Source organism: Myotis daubentonii, chromosome 4 (genome assembly GCF_963259705.1).
Source record: "Myotis daubentonii chromosome 4, mMyoDau2.1, whole genome shotgun sequence".
In the NCBI taxonomy this organism is placed as follows: Eukaryota; Metazoa; Chordata; class Mammalia; order Chiroptera; family Vespertilionidae; genus Myotis; species Myotis daubentonii.
This window is the reverse complement of record NC_081843.1, coordinates 81,464,570-81,482,241: the sequence shown is the minus strand read 5'-3', so window position 1 is coordinate 81,482,241 and position 17,672 is coordinate 81,464,570. Positions and strand designations below refer to the sequence as shown.

At 43.4% G+C, this 17,672-nt stretch overlaps 1 protein-coding gene across 4 annotated transcripts in view; it reads left to right on the top strand.

Moving 5' to 3' along the window:
* Nucleotides 1-17,672, top strand: part of MAST4 (microtubule associated serine/threonine kinase family member 4) — a 521,544-nt gene that overhangs the window by 192,081 nt on the left and 311,791 nt on the right. The gene's annotated exons all lie outside the window — the stretch shown is intronic.

The window sequence follows — 17,672 nt, the reverse complement described above, 5'->3', positions numbered from 1 at the left end:
TAGATGAGACCCAGGATTTCTCCCAGGGTTAGGAGAGATCATTGCTAACTGCAGACCCACCAGAGCCTGCCTGTAGGCCTGCATATGCCCGTTTACCCTGCGTTTTTTTTACTTAGTGCCTTTCTCCAGACTTTGAAACTGATGTGCACACAAAATGCGGCATTTAGACAAAGAGCTTTGGGCTCAGAGGGAAAGGCATATTAATTTATCTGGGAGAGAACGTCCATGGAGCTGGCTCTTCAGGCATCTCTCCAGTGATTGCTAATCAGAAATGCTTTTGCCACGTCACTTTTCTAATAAACCGGGGAGCTCCAAGTTTCAAATAAACAAAAGAGAGAGCCTTTGGTCATTCGTGATATTAATACAAATTCGGCACTGTATCGCCCCGATTGGCAATTGATCAGCAACAACCTCACAGTGTCCTCATTTGGGGGCTAATCTGCCTGGGAGGAGAGAACGAAGCTCATTCATTCCACCGATACGATCCTTCCTTCAGTGCTGCCTGGCTTATATTGTAACCATAACTATTTTTTAATACAAGGATGTAGGAAAAGGAAAAAAATTAATTAGCCCACAGTGTTGCTACCCCCTGTGACATTTTTTTATAAAAAGTAATACATATGCAATATTAGGACATTCCAAGAATACAGAAAGGTATAAAATGCAATTCATTGCTCTTCCTGGTCCTTCTCCACAAAGGTAGTCTACTTGTTTCTTGTCAGTCATTGCAGGAAAAATAAGTATGTGTCTGACTCCATAAGTATATACAAGAAAAAATGTATACACTGTTTGAGCCTCACTTTTTAATTTAATATGGAAATCCCTCATGTTGGAATATACAACTCTTCTGGTCCCTTTTAATGGTCGCTTTTCATCCCGTGGAGACACCAGCAGACTCTCCCACTGGTGGGAAAGCCCTGTGACCGGGCCCACCTGACCTCTGCTGTGAGAATGCTCGCACACAGTTATTTTTAGTTGTAGGATGATATGTGGTTGTTGGTGAGGTCACCTCCCAGGATGACTTAGGGTGCATTGCTTTGTGTTAAAGAAATGATAAGCTGCCATTACAGATACACTCAGAGCTCTCACTGGCTTAGAAGTGTATTTGCTGCTGTCATTGTTTACTTCAATAACCAGTAGAAGTTCATTTCTTCTTCACCTACAGGCCATGCTGGCAGAGATGTGTTCTGCTCCATGCAGTCATTCAGGGATTCAGGCCGACGTGATTTCTGCCATCTTTATGTCCCTTCCAAGGTTCCCCTGGGTATTGACACTCAGAGAGTAATAGTTTTTGGCAAGGGATTTCATGGCAAGTGCTAATGGTCCACATCTTGTTGAGTGGCACACATCTACCCCATGGTCTGTTGTCCTGAGCTCAGTCTTGTGACCACACCCAACTGCCAGAGAGGCTGGGAAATGAATTCTAGCTGCGTGTCTGTAGGCCAAAGGAAAAGGTTTGACGAGCAAGTAAGTTGCCAGTGAGCATGGCCAAAAACATGGCTGGGAATGCCACCAAAGGCTCTGTTGTCGCCAGAAGTGGTGCCTCTGGCCGCCTGTCTTCTTCGCTGTTCCCGGCATTGAGACTATGGGCAGTAATCCTAGAAAGGGTGCTTTCTCTCTGTTCTGCAGCTCCTCCGCCCACCCTCACCCCGCACAGTTCTTTAAGGACTGGGATGGAGTACTGGCTGTATGCAGAGATCTTAATCCAAACAGCTGGCTGAACCTGGGAAGATAAGAGAGGAAGCAAAATGAGATGGGAGGGGTTTTCTGAGTCCCCCAAAGGCCTTTCCCATGAAAGAGACATTCGGGGAAGGCTGCTCTCAGTCCATGGAGCAACTGTGTTCATTTCCTAAGTGCTCCTGTTGCAGGAAACACAGCCGGGAGTTTTCCAGGTGATGAATTTCTGGAAAAGAGTAGAGCTGAGCCTGGACAGGAGCCTGGCAGAGGCCCAGAGGCTGCTCCGGGCAGCGTGGTGCATGCTTGGTCTCTCTGTGCTGCCACCCAGCTCCCTGGCAGCTGGTCCCTGAGCGCTGGAGAGAGGTATCAGCTATGCTCCGCTGCCCTCGCCTCTGCTGCCCAGAAACCCCGTCCGGTTGTGGCAAAGAGGCATGGTTACGGCCACGTGCAGCCTGATTACTTAGAGCTAGGAAAGATAATATATTGCTCTGTATCAGCACTCTGTTTTTTTCCTTTAATGATAGCATTTTAGGGTGGCGGTGAAAAATAAAAAACTGCCAGTGCTAGTCTTGGTATATGGATATGTTTTCAGAGTGAGAAACACTTAAAAGACAGACTCGTCTAAACACGTTCAAACTTTAACTGAGAAAATGATCCAGGAAATGTTAGAAAATAGGTATTTTGTTCCTTGACACACCCCCTTCCTTTGCCACATTTTCTTGTGTTGACTCAAATAAGTTGGATGCATATCAAGGTTTGGGAAAGCCTCAGAGTATTTCTGATGTCTTCATAGAACATGTGCCACATTGTGAGTAGGTTAACACCCGCTATCTTAAGCCTTTTAGTAGTCAGTTCTGTCAAGAAAACATAATCTGCTCAGCATCTTGATTTAGTCCTGTGTTGGGTCCTAGAGCAGGTGTTTGTAAAGGAGGCAAATGGACACATTAAGAGGCTTATAAAGACCTTTCCTGTTACACTCAAATGATGAAGGCACTGCACACTCCTTAAATAATGGTGCCTGCCAGGTTTTTGGACACTTTTCTAAGAAAGGAGAAAAGATATTTAAAAGATAGCTGCAAATGCAACAGGGCCTGACAGGGAACCTGGTGACTTCAGGAATCAATACCGTAATTGTGCACCAGTGCTATAATTTATCAAAGTACTTCAAAGTGTTCTGCAAAGGAGTTCAGGGGCGCTCTGATTTTACAAATGAAGCCACTGATGGCTGACGGTAGACTGCCTCTTAGCCACAGTGTAGGTCTGTGTTAGAGTCAGGAGGCAGAGAACAGCTAACAACAACACAAAAGGCCAGAGAAGGCCAGTTGGGTAAATGTGTGGCCTTCTGCATCAGCCTACCGTCGATAAGTAAGATGACATCACAGCCAGGGCGTGCCGAGCTGACCACACCAGACCAGGAAGTATGCCAGGAGCCAATCGATAGAAGATGTATTACTGAAAATTAATATTCTGCTGCTGAATTATCCTCATTGATTCAGGGATTTTGAAAGTGGCCGTAGATAATTTCATGAACAAAAGCATTCGTGTTTCTTGAGCAGAAGACCAAAATAACAGCGGAAATCCCATCTCTCACACAGCACCTTGATCCTTGGAAACAAAGCTTGCACTGCGCATCCCCAGGAGGGCCTGCCCGGGTTGGCCGGGAGACGTGGCCATCTCGCAAAGCCACTGTGGTCAAGCTTCATTTGCCGTGGTCGATCTTCGCTCTGATAGAGCCTGTGTTTACTCATTACTCAGAAGAAGCATCAGCTACACAGAGGAAGAGTGGATGTGCTGGCCATGCGGGTGGGAAGCAGGGCCAGACCTTCTGAGTAGAGTGATGTAATGCTGGGGGTGGAAAGGGGAATTCTGAGAGTTTGGGATTCGAAGATTCCCCCACATTGCCCCTGGGAGGGAGTGATGCTGAGTGGCTGCTGGTGAGCGTCCGTGGGTTTAGGGAGCCGCTGCCCTTGGCCAAGCATGGCTACTCCTCATATTCCCCCCGTCCCTGTCTTCCCTGTTCTGTCATTTTCCTTCTGAGGTCTCCCCCTCTCTCGTAGGGAAGTGTACTGTTTAGAGCCCCTACAGGGAGAATGGTGCTGAGAGGCAGCACCATGGGGTCTGGTGCTCATGTCTCTCAAGGGAGGGTCTGCAGTGGATGGTCTCCTGGAGCGATTCCGGGGCTTGGCTGGGACTGACCGTCCTTGCCGAAGCATTTCCTGGGAAATGCCAATGAGAACAACTCTTTTGCTGTTTTCAGTTTTTAAAGAGGCCTATTTCTGATAAAAATATTCTTGAGAAATCTTGCTCAATATATAGTTATTGACTGTTTACCACCTCAGGGAGCTTTTTATCTCATAATTTTTCTACTAAGTTGAAAAAAAACCATTTTTGTTTGTGCTGTATTTTTCATAAATATCTATAGTAAGAATTTTAGAGACATGTTCACAATTGGTGAATTAAGATGAAGAGTCTATTTGTTTTTGTATTCTTTTAACTTTTCTGTAGGTTTGAAAAATTTCAAAATAAAATATTGGAGGGTTAAAACAGGCAGGTGTATTTTCTCGCTAGTGGAAACTAAGACAGATGAAATGATTGATTAAATGACTTTCCTGAGGGCAATCAAGAGTTCATGGAAGCACCTAGAATAGATCTCAGTTGCTCAGAAGCCATCCTTGTGCTTTTTAGGCTATATCTCCTCCCGAAAGGAAGGGCAGGTGTGGGAAGGCTTTTCCTCCAGGTTCTGCTTCTGAACAAAGTGTCTCTGAGCCTGGTGACATTGCTGTGTGTTTCCACAGACAAATCAGCCAAGTGGGCAAAGCAGGAGGCAGGTACCTGTCAGCTTTATCAACTGCCATTTGAATGGCATTAGGTGGGTATTTCATCCATTGAGAAGAAACGGGTGGTTCTAGTTCTGAACCGAGAGAATTTTCATTTCGGACCTTCTTAAATAGAAAAAGGAGTTCATGATAAGCAGTATTTAGCAGAGGAGCAAGGAATGTTCGCTACAAATCTGATAGTCTGAAGGGGAGAGAAAATCAGAATCGCACTGCGAACCCCTCCCTTGGTTTTGGAATGGAGGGTTTCCTTGTAAGGGCATCGGGAACAGTAGACAGAGCTGAGAAGGTCTTTAATCATCGTCCTTGTCTAGCACCCCTGGGGCTTTAGGACAGGGACGTTGAACATGTTCTGTGCTCCGCCCGATCCCAGGTCTGTGTGGGTTTCCAGGGCAGCTTCACATGAACCGGCAGTCCTACTTGCCTGGTGCATCCCCCATCCTGCCCCCCACCTCAGATCGCTCCTCGGAGCCTCAGAGAACGAGGGCCCCCAGACATTTTTCAGAGTTTGGTGGTGTTACCTGGCCTAGTAAGCAAACTTAAATGAAAGTACCTGAGTATGGTTGGTGTGTGCCTCATTGACATCACGGCATTTGTAAAAAGCTGAGATTACGTTACTCTGTGTAGTCAGTGCTAGGTGAGCCTCTGGGTGGACCCTCAGCTTGGGAGGGAAGCAGTCACTTGCGTCCTAGTTTCAAGCAAGCAGCGTCCTCTTGTGGGTCTTTCATGACTTTGGTTGCCTGCCTTTAGCCTCACCAAGCACGGTGAGCAGCCATAAGTATGCGATAGAGGACCACACTCTGCTCAGTATCGTTCATAGCATCACTCCTACTACACCCTTGAGGGGACAGACTCTGCTTCTTGTTAGATTATCCTCCTTTGGAAAACATTTTTGCTGATCTTAATCTCCATTAACTCAGAAAATCAAGTTTTTTTCTTTACTTTTCCCCCATCATCATTTACCTCCTCCCCTGCAATCGCCACACAGTTATCTGTGTCTATGAGTTCTTTATCTTATTTGCTCAATCCATCCACCCCCATCCCCACTCCCAGACCAGCGCTGTCTGCCTGCTCTCTATCTATGAGTCTGTCTCTATTAGAAAATCAAGTTTTAAAAGCTAGAACAAGGTGAAGTGTGCTGATGCAAATTGCATTTTGCCCAGTAGGTGGCGCATCAGCAAATCTCGTTTGCCAGGAATAGAAGTCAGTATGTTGAGGATTCTGTGAGAGAAAGGTACACCCTGTGTGCAAGGTGGTTCACTAAGTCAATGGGACCAACAGTTGGGCTATTTAAAACTAATTTTCTTGTAAGAAAACTCTCAGGAAGAACCTTTTTAAAGCTAATTTCCAGTTGAAACTAAAATGTATTATCCTGTCCTTTGGAGATATTTTTCCAGGACATTTGGCTGCAGATCACAGCTGGAAGTAAGAGAATGCTGTTAATCTTCATAGCATTTTGAGTTTTAGAGAAAAATCCATGGTAGACGTTTGGCATCCTAAATTTATGTATTTGAATTATGTTCACAAAGTGGTGCATACTTGAGCTGAAGAAAGTCCTTCCAGTGACTTTTTAAAAAAAATGTAGTGGAACTTGTTAGGTGTAACTTCCTGAAGGAATGGGCTTCATGCCTCGGGAATGCATTATTAGTAACTCTCACTGCACCGGAGCTCAGTCAGTGACTTCATGCTGAGAGTGTACGAGTTATGGGTCTTATACTCCAAGATGGCTGCAAACGCTTCTTTGGAAGGAAGCAGCATGCTCACTCCTTAATACAAATGCCCCCTCTAAAAACGGAGTAGTGAACTTAGTAACTTGTAAAACAGAGGCAAATAAAGATTTACAAAAACAACAACAAATCAAAAAACTTGCCTTTCAGTAAAGTATTAGAATTTCATTATATTCCCCCCCCCCCCAAAGATATGTATATTTTTCCTGATGGGGATTTAGGCTCAGGAATCTATGTGTATTATTTCACAAAAATAGAATCAGATTTAATCTATTAATTTAGTCTGTAGCTAAAACAGTCAGGATACAAACATCCTATTGTATCAGGTTTTCTGTAGAGGACAGTGAAAGAACACAATTAGCGGGCTCCTCACACATGTCCTTTTCTAGTTTCCGAGGAGAGTGGTGACAGGCTTTTGGGGTTGTCAGGCGAGGTATGAAATCATCACCAGAGTTCCCGTGGCATTGGACAAACCGTGAGAAGGAAAAGACGAGGGTTCTGTCTGCTTTTAATGATTGAGTCGTGTAATGTGTTTAGAGAGACTAAGGCAGCTGGGACTCATCCAGTTCACTGAACTTCAGTTTTAGAAGAAGAGTGTACAAAAAGTGCCTGTCTTTCCGTGACAGTGCTAGTCTGTGGTGAAAAGCAGACTACAAATCCTTCCTTTGCCTTGCTATTTCCCATGACCCTTTTCTCAAGTCATATACTAATCCCCCAAAGGGAAGATTACAGGACCTCAGGGGTAAGAAGTTCTCTACCACTAGCCCTGTTAGACCAGTGGTTCTCAAACTTGTCGGCATGGTGGAATCATCACCTGGGGAGCTTCAGGGACTTCTGGCGCCTGGGCCCTCCCTGGAGATTGTGATTTCATTGGTCTGGGTGTGATTGCAGCTTTTGGAATGTCTAAAAGACCTTCCAGTGATTCTAATATGCAGATAAACTTTAGAGGCCACCTTTACCTCCTCTCCCAAAGCCTGCTTTATTCTTGGCCCATCTTCTGAGTCCATCCTTCCTGGGGGCACCAGGACCTTGAGTGTGTGTATGTGTGTGTGTCCCAGTGTCTCCACCAAGCTCCCTGTATTTTGTTTATACACTCATGGGTCTTGGGATTCTGGTGAGACTGAGTCATTTTTCTCTTTCTATTCTCAGCATCCATCTTAATGCCTGGCTCACAGTAGATGTTCAGGGGTTGGTTTTTGAATCAAGGATATATTGTTTCTTCGAAACACATTGTGCATTAAGGGTACATAGTAATATAATGATATATATATATAATAATACTAGAGGCCCGTTGCAGGAAGATTCCTGCAAGAATAGGGCTTCCTGAGACCGGAGCGAAGCAGAGAAGGGAGTGAAGCCCACCGAGGCGGCCTTTGCTCCCTTCTCCGCTGCCTTGCTCCCTCTCGTCTCCGCCACCTCGGCTCTCTCCCTTCGCCGCCGCTTCGCTCCCTCCCTTCTCCTCTGCCTCAGCTCCCTCCCTTCCCTGCCACCTCAGCTCCCTCCTGTGTCCGCCGCCTCACTCCCTTCCTTCTCTGCCACTTCGCTCCCTTCCGTGTCCGCTGCCTCAGCTCTGCTCCCATCTCTGCTACCTCTGATCCGTTCCCTTCTCCGCTGCTTGGCTCCCTTCTGCAGTGCTTGGCTTCCTTCTACACTGTCTTCAGTCTTTGCTGGGTGCCTGTGTATGCAAATTAACCGCCATCTTTGTTGGGTTAATTTGCATACGCTTCTGATTGGCTGGTGGGCATAGCGAAGGTATGGTCAATTAGCATCTTTGTCTTTTATTAGTGTAGATTATATATATATATATATATATATATATATATATATATATATATATATATAGTAATATAATGATTTAAACAAATTGATTCATGCACTTCTGACTCAAGGCATTTTTATTATGCAGACAGGTATTTCTTCTTTCTTTGCAGAGTATAGATTTCCTAATCTCCTATCTTTTCCTAACACAGTGAAAAGTATATAAAATTAAAGAGGAATACGTTCTGTTGTGTAGCATTAACTTGAGTCACAAAAGCCAGCATTAGATAAGGGACAGAGGTCAATTAAGACTGTGTTCAATAAAGCTCAAGGAATTGGCTGTTAAGTTTGTTGATTTCTAGCAGAATGATTTCCCATTGCCTTACTTAAAGAATATTAATTTATCTAATTGGTAATAATGTGGTCAATTTATTGTAGCTTTAAAAATGCAAATCAACTACCATATCAGAATATTCACTGACATGCCGGAGACTTTTAAATTTTTATTTTATTTTTATTAGGTGATAATGGGAGGCAAATTGTTAATGTTTAATTCTGGCAAAATACAATTAGTTTCTGTGAAACACATTGTGCATTAATGATATCGTTAAAATTAATGAATATAAATGAGTAAGCTGGGGATTTCAAATAGGAAATAGTGACTTTATATCAGTCTGTGAAACTTGAGATAGATTCCCTTGATTTTTAAGGATAATGTGCTGGAGCCCTGGTACGTTTGTGTATAGACTAGAGAGAAATTAAATCAGCTACCAGAAGGATCAAAGTTTTTAAACATTCACTGTCGTTTTTGGTAAGACTGTGGTGTATTGATTTCAGTTAAAGAAAGCCACCCACTAATTTTACATTAAGAACTATTTTAAAGACAGCTTTTAATAGAAATTTCCAGGTCCTGTATGCATAAAAGTGCATGTACATTTTGGTGTTTAAAAAAATAAGGGTTAAGTCACTGTTCATTAAAATTAGATATTGATTTTAATGGTTTTGTAGATTCCAGATGTCCTCTAATAAACATCTATTACATTTATAATTTTAAAATATTATTACAAAAGCTAGACAAGTATTTATTTTCCTTGCTCTAGAAAGGTGATGGCACAGGAAAAACAGAAAGAGGTCTTAGGGAAGAGTTGTGGATTAAATGTATAACATGACCCCAAGAACCATATGGTATTTTGGGTATTAAAGCCTGACATAAGTTCTTGTAGTATAGAGAGAAACTTTGTCACTAAAATCCAAAACCAAAACACAGATTTACCTACAGTCTGCGCACTTGTAAGTTAAGTGCTGTGTTTTCAACATCCTCCTGCTGAGCTGGACAGATGAAAATCCCGTGTCTTCAGGGAGTGCTGAACGTGACTGCTTCATAAGTAAGTATCCTTGGTCTGACCTTCATTCACTGTTTCTTTTGCTCCCTTTATATGCATATGGACGTGTGGTACACACACATTTGGGTTTTATTATGTGTGTCTATTGGCAAGTTTTGCAGGACATCCTTGCCCTCGAGGTGCTCGGAGTCGGATGCGATGGGTGAGGACTGTCAGAGGAAAGGGGGTATTTGGGCACATGGCTGCTGTCTGCGCTCTGGGACCCAGCTTGAGAAGCCTGAATTCTTTTGCTAGCTCTGCCTTTTTGCTGTTTTCATGACCTTGGGCTCTTCTTCTAACCTCGTTGCCTCACTTTCCTTGTTGGTAAATTGGACCAGTCTCTTCCCTTTCCACTTCACAAGACACTGATGAGGATTAATGAGGTAGAATCCGGAGCACATTTTGTGTTTCTCTGAAGAGCACATTTATGGGAAGGTAGGAGAGAGGGTTAATATCATAGGGAGTGGGGGGCACACACTACTTGCCGTGTTATATGGCAGGGTCTCAAGGGGTCCTTGCTCTCCATCAGCTGAGAATGAGTGGCAGGCAGCAGCCCCATTTCTGTTCACTTCGAAGTTGAAGGACGTATTAGCTCAGGATGATGGAGAAAAAGCCCAACCAAATGTGGGAGTAGGAATGACAAGCAGGGCCCAGGCAACATCTGACTTCTGCATGCTTGCCTGAAAGAAACCTGGATGTTTTTTAAAACTATTTTATGTTTATAAACTCACCTGCCAGACCTGTTTGGCTCTCCAGTATTTATAGAGAGTCACCAGAAATGCTTGACTGTGTGCGCAGAGTGCAAACAAGGCCAGCATGAGGCTCCCAGCCCAAACCTCCACGTTCGTCTAACCTAATGCCTTGGGGTAGAAAGAGGCTGCAGGTATGACCGCAGGGTGTAAACGGTCGGCTTGCATGAGTCTCTGCAGACCTATATTGTGATGCCTATGGATGCAAGCATGTGGACATGGACAGAATGATTGATGACTTCACGTATGGAATCCCATCCGAATTTCATTTAGCCTGCTGTCTTTGGCCAATCAGGTTTTTAATTTCAAGGTGACTTGCTTTTTTGTCTCCTTAGAAGATTTTCCACATTTTCCCCACCCACCTTGTGCTTACTTTTTTTTTGAGAATTTTAGCTACGTAACAGTGTCTTTAACTTAGAACTTAGCTGCTTGCCACTGCAGGATTACAAATAGGAGTTTAATATGTGTGTAGCCTGAAAGTGCTTTTATAATCCCTGACTCAGTAGCTAGACTTGGACTACCCATGATGGAGTTCAAACTTTAAAAAAATAACCCTTCTTCATCTTTATCTCTAGGTATATCTTGTCACTTTAGGAATACTTTTAAGAATATCACTCTGTTTAAAAAACTCAAAAATGCTTAATTAATTCCAGGAGTTTTATCACCATATATACATATTGACATCTCTGTTTCTAAAGCTCATGTCCTTGATGCGCCTCTTACAGTGGCAATACTGTCAACATCGCTTCACTCATCTCCATCTTCATCTGTATATTAATATGAATATAAGGGTTTGCTAAATATTAGCTCATGGTCCCAGTGTTAGCTGTGTATCCTTTAGAGGTAAAGGGCCATAATTGAAAAAAATATATTGGCGCTATTTCCAATAGTCAGATCTTCATAAATGCTCTTGTATGAGAAAAATGAAGTTGTATTACCCAGTTTTATTAGAAATGCTATATTTTGTTGGATCCGTGTGTTCGCAAAGTAGAGAATATTTTCCTGCTGTGATTGATGTTAGGGCATTTATGAGGATAGTCTGCTATATTTCATATGTATATGAGAGTGTCATTGTTAAAATGTTCAAAGGAAAATTATGTATGTGGTTTATATTTTATTATTTCCTCCTAGGATGTAATTTTTCCAGTACCATGATTCCTGTCACGTTGTCAGTAGTGATTTGATGGCTAATATGCCAGAAATAATTAGATAAAAAAAGGTGATGCAAACGTCAAGGCAGTATAGCTTCCTTGTGAAACGCCTTAGCAAAACCATGCATGCTGCATTGTAGAAATCGCCAATTGCATACATTTAAAAAGTCTCCAGGATTACAGGCAGGGTGGAAAATGGAACTAGATGCAGGAAGTGTGGGCTGCGGCATATTTTATAGGAACAGTTTTGCTACTGACCCCACCTGCAATTTTTGCTAAATGAAATGTGCTTTAGAAAATCCCTGTCTTTGGATGAATTCAGACTTTGGTGTATTGTCAGTGGGAAGGTTTTAGATCTTCTCTTTCCTTTTTGAGTGGGAAAAATTCCACTTTCCCCTGGTAGGCAGCCTGCCTTTGTTTTAGTCTTCTTTCCTGACAGGTTTAAATTTTGTCTTCTTTGGGGACAAAAAGACATATGATATGAACTGCTATTTCTTTAACCTTGTCGACCTTAGAGATTGGACTTTTATTTTACATTTTCAAATGACTGTTTAAAAAATATAGGTGATTCGTGCTTTCAATGTTTGTTCCTGAGTGTAAGTACCTCCTGGGACTTTAATAAAATGGAACCTACTTCCAGGCATCTTTTTACTTTTGAGTATTGATGACACTGGTGATAAGTACCTGGTTCATTTGTGTGTGACTTTGATAAATAGTAGTATTTCTAAAGATTAGACATAATGACATTGGACAGTAATATTGTAATATTACAGCATTGCTATTAGGAATGAAGATGTCAACCGTAGCCAAGTGTTTAACCTACTGTCGGAATTGACATGAGGATGGCTATGTTCCGGCCTCGGCTCAGCACATCCCTGGTGTCAGAGGGCAGCTTTCTGACGTGGCAGAGTGGCTGTGAGGAGAGAATGCTGGGAGCTCAGCCCAGCCCTCGGCCTCTCTGTGTTCCTGGGCTGGCAAAGGAGCCTCAGTCCAGGAAGGTCGCTGAGTGGCATGGGAAGCAGATGCTTGGAGGGATGATAATGGCCTGGAAGGGAGGGGAGTTTGGAGACATGCCACTGGGGTCATCGGGAGGGACCAGGTGTCCTGAGTGAGTGGTGTGGGCTGCTCTTACCTGGAGGCAGTGGGACTAAATTCCCAGCAGGCGGCTTCTTCCTCTTGCCCAGCTTCCTGATCCTCAGCCCATAGTAATACCTTCACTTCACATGGGAGGGAAGGGACTTGCCCAAGCTTCCCGAGTTTCTCTTTGCAGAGCCTGACCAGGGACTTAGTGTCAGGGTAGGGTTCTTTTTTCTAAGGAGGCTGCAGAGTCATGACTTACAGAAAACAAAGGGGAAATGTCAGGGTTGGGAATTCCCTTGCCTTTCTTCTTCTCAGCACTGCTCAGGATGGGGCGAGCCGCCTGGCCTGAGTCATTTCACCTGAAAGGAAAGTCATGTAAGGAGTGCCCTCAATGGTAGCTTCCAGAAAGGATGAAGAGTGTCAGGCTAGCAAATGAAGAGCTGCTCGGAGCCCCACAGGTTCATGGGTTGTGTATCATGCCTGGCACAATATGAAAGGGTGCCCTTGGTTTCATGGAATTCCCATGATTGTAAATAAATATATGTTATATTTAGAACTGTGTGATTTTGGAGCAAGAGGATGAAGGGTTGTTCACAGTCAGAGTGGAGCCCCTGAAGGCTCAGAGACATTTAAGAAGGAAGTGGAGAACTTGTCCCTGGCCACCCTCTTCTACCTGCTCCTGCCCTGGGGGTGGGGGTGGGGGCTCTCTGGTTTCTGCCCTAAAGCAGCTGAGACCTGGTTGCTTATCTCTTTTAGAGATACATGTCCCATGGAAGCTGGGATTCCAAATGCTCTTTCTGGTATGTTCAGATCATTGACAGCTTAGAGTACGATAATTTACTCTTAGAAGCTAAAGACTATGACACCTTTCATGTGATCCTTCACCTCGAAAGCATGTTTCCTTTCTCTGTTTAAACACTAAGAGGCAGTAGAGTGGTTACAGCAGTGGTTCCCAACCTTTCTTTGGCCATGCCCCACCCAAGCATCTCTAAAATCCTGATGCCTCCCACCCCCCCCCCCCGCCCCCATGACATGTAATTCTTATTATTCAAAAAGTGAACTCCTATTCACATGGAAGAAGCCTAAAAGGCTATTAACTTGGTCTAAACAAGCTTCCAAAGAACATGGAATCCATGAGAAAGAGAGAAATAAAAGAACGAAAGGACAGTTGAAGTACTGAGGAAGAAATCACTAAGAAATTGTTAAAAAAGAAATAAAAATATGAAGTGATATGAAAAAATAGTAAATAAAGTTTCAAAACATGCAGAGAACTGAAATGCACAAATATGTCACAGTATATATTTACACACTGTATGTGAGGCCCCTAGAACCATAAGAAATGCCAGAAATTCACTGTTAATAACTCATTCTCAAATTGCCCCCCTGTGGGGCGTGTGCCGCACATTGGGAACCACTGAGTTAGAGTTGGCCTGTCAGGGTTTGTATTCCAGTTCTGCCTTTCCTTGGCTGTTTGATCTGAGGAAGTTACTTACCTCTCTGAGTGTCAGTTTCCTCATCTGTAAAATGCGTATAATCACATGCCTAATGAAGATCAAATGAGATGACTTGAATAAACTACTTAGAGTAGTTATTGGCACGTAGTATGTGATCAGTAAATGTTGGTTATTATTATTAATATTTAGAAGTGAAATATGGAGGAAAATAAAGTACACCAATTTAGAAGGAATTTAAGTGTAAACCCTGAAATGTGTATTTGAACAAATATCACAGGTGCATTGGTCACTGACATCCAGGGTTCTCTTTACTTCTTAAATTGACAGAGAGGTAAGATTATGTTGACATTCTCATTAGCAGTCTGTTTCTCCTCTGTAACTTTTAATGACCTTTATATTACCTTTTAAAAATATAAAACACTCATTGGCCACTGGCATCTGTCCTATGAGTGGAAGAAGTAATCAATAAATGAGTGGAGGGATTTATCCACTTGGCCATACTGGCTTTCCTTGTAAATGAACACACATAGAGACATATGAACCTTTTGGTCTATTGTCTAAAAGCAATAGACAGGATGTGGTAGTTAATGCATTTTGTGGCTGTCTACCCTGCTAAGAAGCAGTGATTGCTGCCACACATACATGGGAAAACATTAGGGGAAATCCCACCACAAACTGTGGTGATGACTTTGGAAATCACATTCCCAGCACGCTGAGGACTGATTTGTGGGAGGCGGGGTGGGTAACAGCAGTGCCCTTCTGACTCACCTTCCTCTGGCTAATACGAGGGAAAAACCTCCTCCCCAGCAGGAAAGGGTCCTATCCCTGCCCTCACCTTCACCTTGGCTTCAGCATGGGCCATCCAGGAGCAGGAGGCTGAGCACTGCTGGTGAGGAGTGGATTCTGCTGTGGAGGGCAGTGGGCAAGGCTAAGTTCGCAGACATCCCCCATCTCTGTGTTCTCACAGCAGCTCCCTGGTGAGCTGGAGAGTGGTTAAAATTGGAAGGTACCTTTGCTTTAGAGTAACCAACGTGCAATTAGTGGAGAGAATGAACTTGTTTCTAAATTTGTGAGAAATAGCTGGCCATGTAAATCAGGTGACAACTTGATCCTTGAGACAACTGATACTACTCTGGATGATGATCACAAAATCTCATGCTAACCCTTTGCGAAAATATGTGCAAACAAATGCTTCCCTCCCCTTCCCTGATTTTTCTGTTGGGGTTTGGTATTGTTTTTGTTTCCATGAGTCATTTATTGTAATAATTAATAAAATTACATTTGACCTACATTAAAGTGTTCCTAGATTTTGAGTATCCTATGAAGTAAATCATGCCTACCATAGAGTAGGCATATAGTGTAGCCATGCAAATAATTTCAAAAAATCAAGTACCAGGAAGCCACTGGTGTCAGCTTATAAGGAATGAGAAGGCCTACCAGATTTTATTTGAATACACATGTAAAAGGTTGGCACTTTGTGAATTGACTCGAAATAGTGTGAGCCTATTCCATGAAGGTATAAAATTGCAGGAAAAAATGAGTTTATTAATGGAAATTAGGCTAGATCCTAATTATTACCTGTGAATAGTGTCATCATTTGAAGTTTTTATTGCATTTTAACACATGGTTTATCTTGATGAGCGAATATATAGCGAAGGGTAAATGTAGCAATTTTCCTTTTACTATTCCCTCTGCTAAGCCATTATTGCTTGATGTTATTTTTCAGCAGCCTTTCATTTTTGTCCCAAATGTTTTTGCCTCTGGCTGGTTTTATTTCTTTAAAATGTATGTGTATCACTTCTCAAAGTGATACATTTTGACAGGTAATCGATATTTTTTCATGCCAGATTTGCTGGTGCAATGGCTGTAATCCTCATCTTAGACTTAGTTAATGGTTGAATATGAACCTAGATTTTTATCTCAAAATATTCCTGTTAAGAAACACACTTTTCAGCTTAGCCGAATTCCTTTCTTGCACTCCCACCCACTGGCCGCCTCTCACTGCCAAGCGCCTGAGATGCACAGCATGCCCTCCTCTGGACACACATCTCCTGGCTTTTTGAGTGTGTCCTCGAAATGTCTTCTGATGGCCCGTCCAACCCTTACTCGATTGGTCACAGAAAAGATACTTTTTCTTTTCCTCCTGGCAACCTAGGATCTTTATTTGAAGAGGGAACTGTCCCCCTGCTTCTCTGTAGTGAGAACCTGATGTCCTCCATTAGACCCCACTCTTTCTGGAAGGACCAGCTCAATGAAGACCACAGTCCTCAGAGCACATGCGTAGGTACGGACACCCTGCTTGGTTTTTGCTTTTAAAAGTTCAGCCTCTTTGGTCAAGACATTTTGTTTTTTAACCTCAGGACGTCCTCATGCCCCTATGTGCAAGTGCCAGTGCCATCCTAAGTGGGTAGATGTGCTCTGCCCTCTGCCAAGGCTGTTTGTCTGAGATGGCACTTCACACTCAGGGGACTGTCTCTGGTCCTCTCTCAGGCAGGTGACCTGAGGAAGCAAGGGCAACAACTGTCATTTCTTTTGTTTTTATGGAGGAGAAAGGTATTCTTTCTTCAGGAAAAGATGAAAGTGCACGTGGGCCTGTCAAGGATGGTACCACCAGCTTACAGGTTGCCCACAGGTAGCTGCTTATCTCTCCCTCCCTGCCCATAGAGCTGCCTTTTTTTTCCCCCTCTTCCTTTCCCTTCCCTTCCCTTCCCTTCCCTTCCCTTCCCTTCCCTTCCCTTCCCTTCCCTTCCCTTCCCTTCCCTTCCCTTCCCTTCCCTTCCCTTCCCTTCCCTTCCCTTCCCTCCCCTCCCCTCCCCTCCCCTCCCCTCCCCTCCCCTCCCCTCCCCTCCCCTCCCCTCCCCTCCCCTCCCCTCCCCTCCCCTCCCCTCCCCTCCCCTCCCCTCCCCTCCCCTCCCCTCCCCTCCCCTCCCCTCTCCTCCCCTTCCCTTTTGCATTTCACTTTAAAGGAAAATGTGTAGTTCTTAAAAATCTGTTTTAAACAGTTGTTTCTGCTAGTTTGTTGGTTTCATATCAGCTTGAGTGAGGGCCAGTCTGGTGCTGCCTCTTTGCTTTGGAGGTGGCATTGCTTCTCCACATGTGAGTGAGAATGAAAGGCGCGCTCTCTCTCTGTGGTGTTCTTCCTTAAGTGGTATCGAATGAGACGCCGCAGAGGAAGAACACACCGACACCCTTCTCTGCCGATGCCTCTGCCAGTCGGTGGTACATTTTTTGACAGGCTTTCTCTTTGTATGTCTGGAGACATATGCAAAGATCGTTAGGGAACGTAAAACCCAATCAACTTCCTTAGTGGTTAGATTCATAAATCCCTGAGCTATTTTTAATGACATAATCTAATCAATTGATAGCAGGCCTAATAGTGTGTTGACAGCCAGAAAGAGACAAAAAGCTGGTATAATAGCAGGTGGATGGGTAAGGAACCATTACACACGTCCCTCTCCACCCCCACATTTAGAAATCTCTAGATAGCTGCATTAAGTAAAATCTAGGAATTACTGATTTTTTAAAAAAATTATGCCTGCCTTTCTGACTATTTTTCTTTCAAGAAAAAGACTCTTGTCTAATGGGATGTGGTTCCCAGGAAAACTGCAGATATCTGCCTCTCAGAACCAAACTGTTCTCTCAATTTAAATATCTTTAGAATGGAAATCAAGGGGGAATAATTTGTTATAAATTGGTAGTATTATATATTGTCCCTCCTGTGCCAGGCCAGTAATGAAAACTTAATATTCATCTCTTGGTTGCTTTGAATTGAAATAAGATGAGGATGCGCGGGGTAAACAAGCTGAAACAGACTGTGAAATTGCACATGATGGGAATCTTTTTTTTTTTTAGCTGCTTAT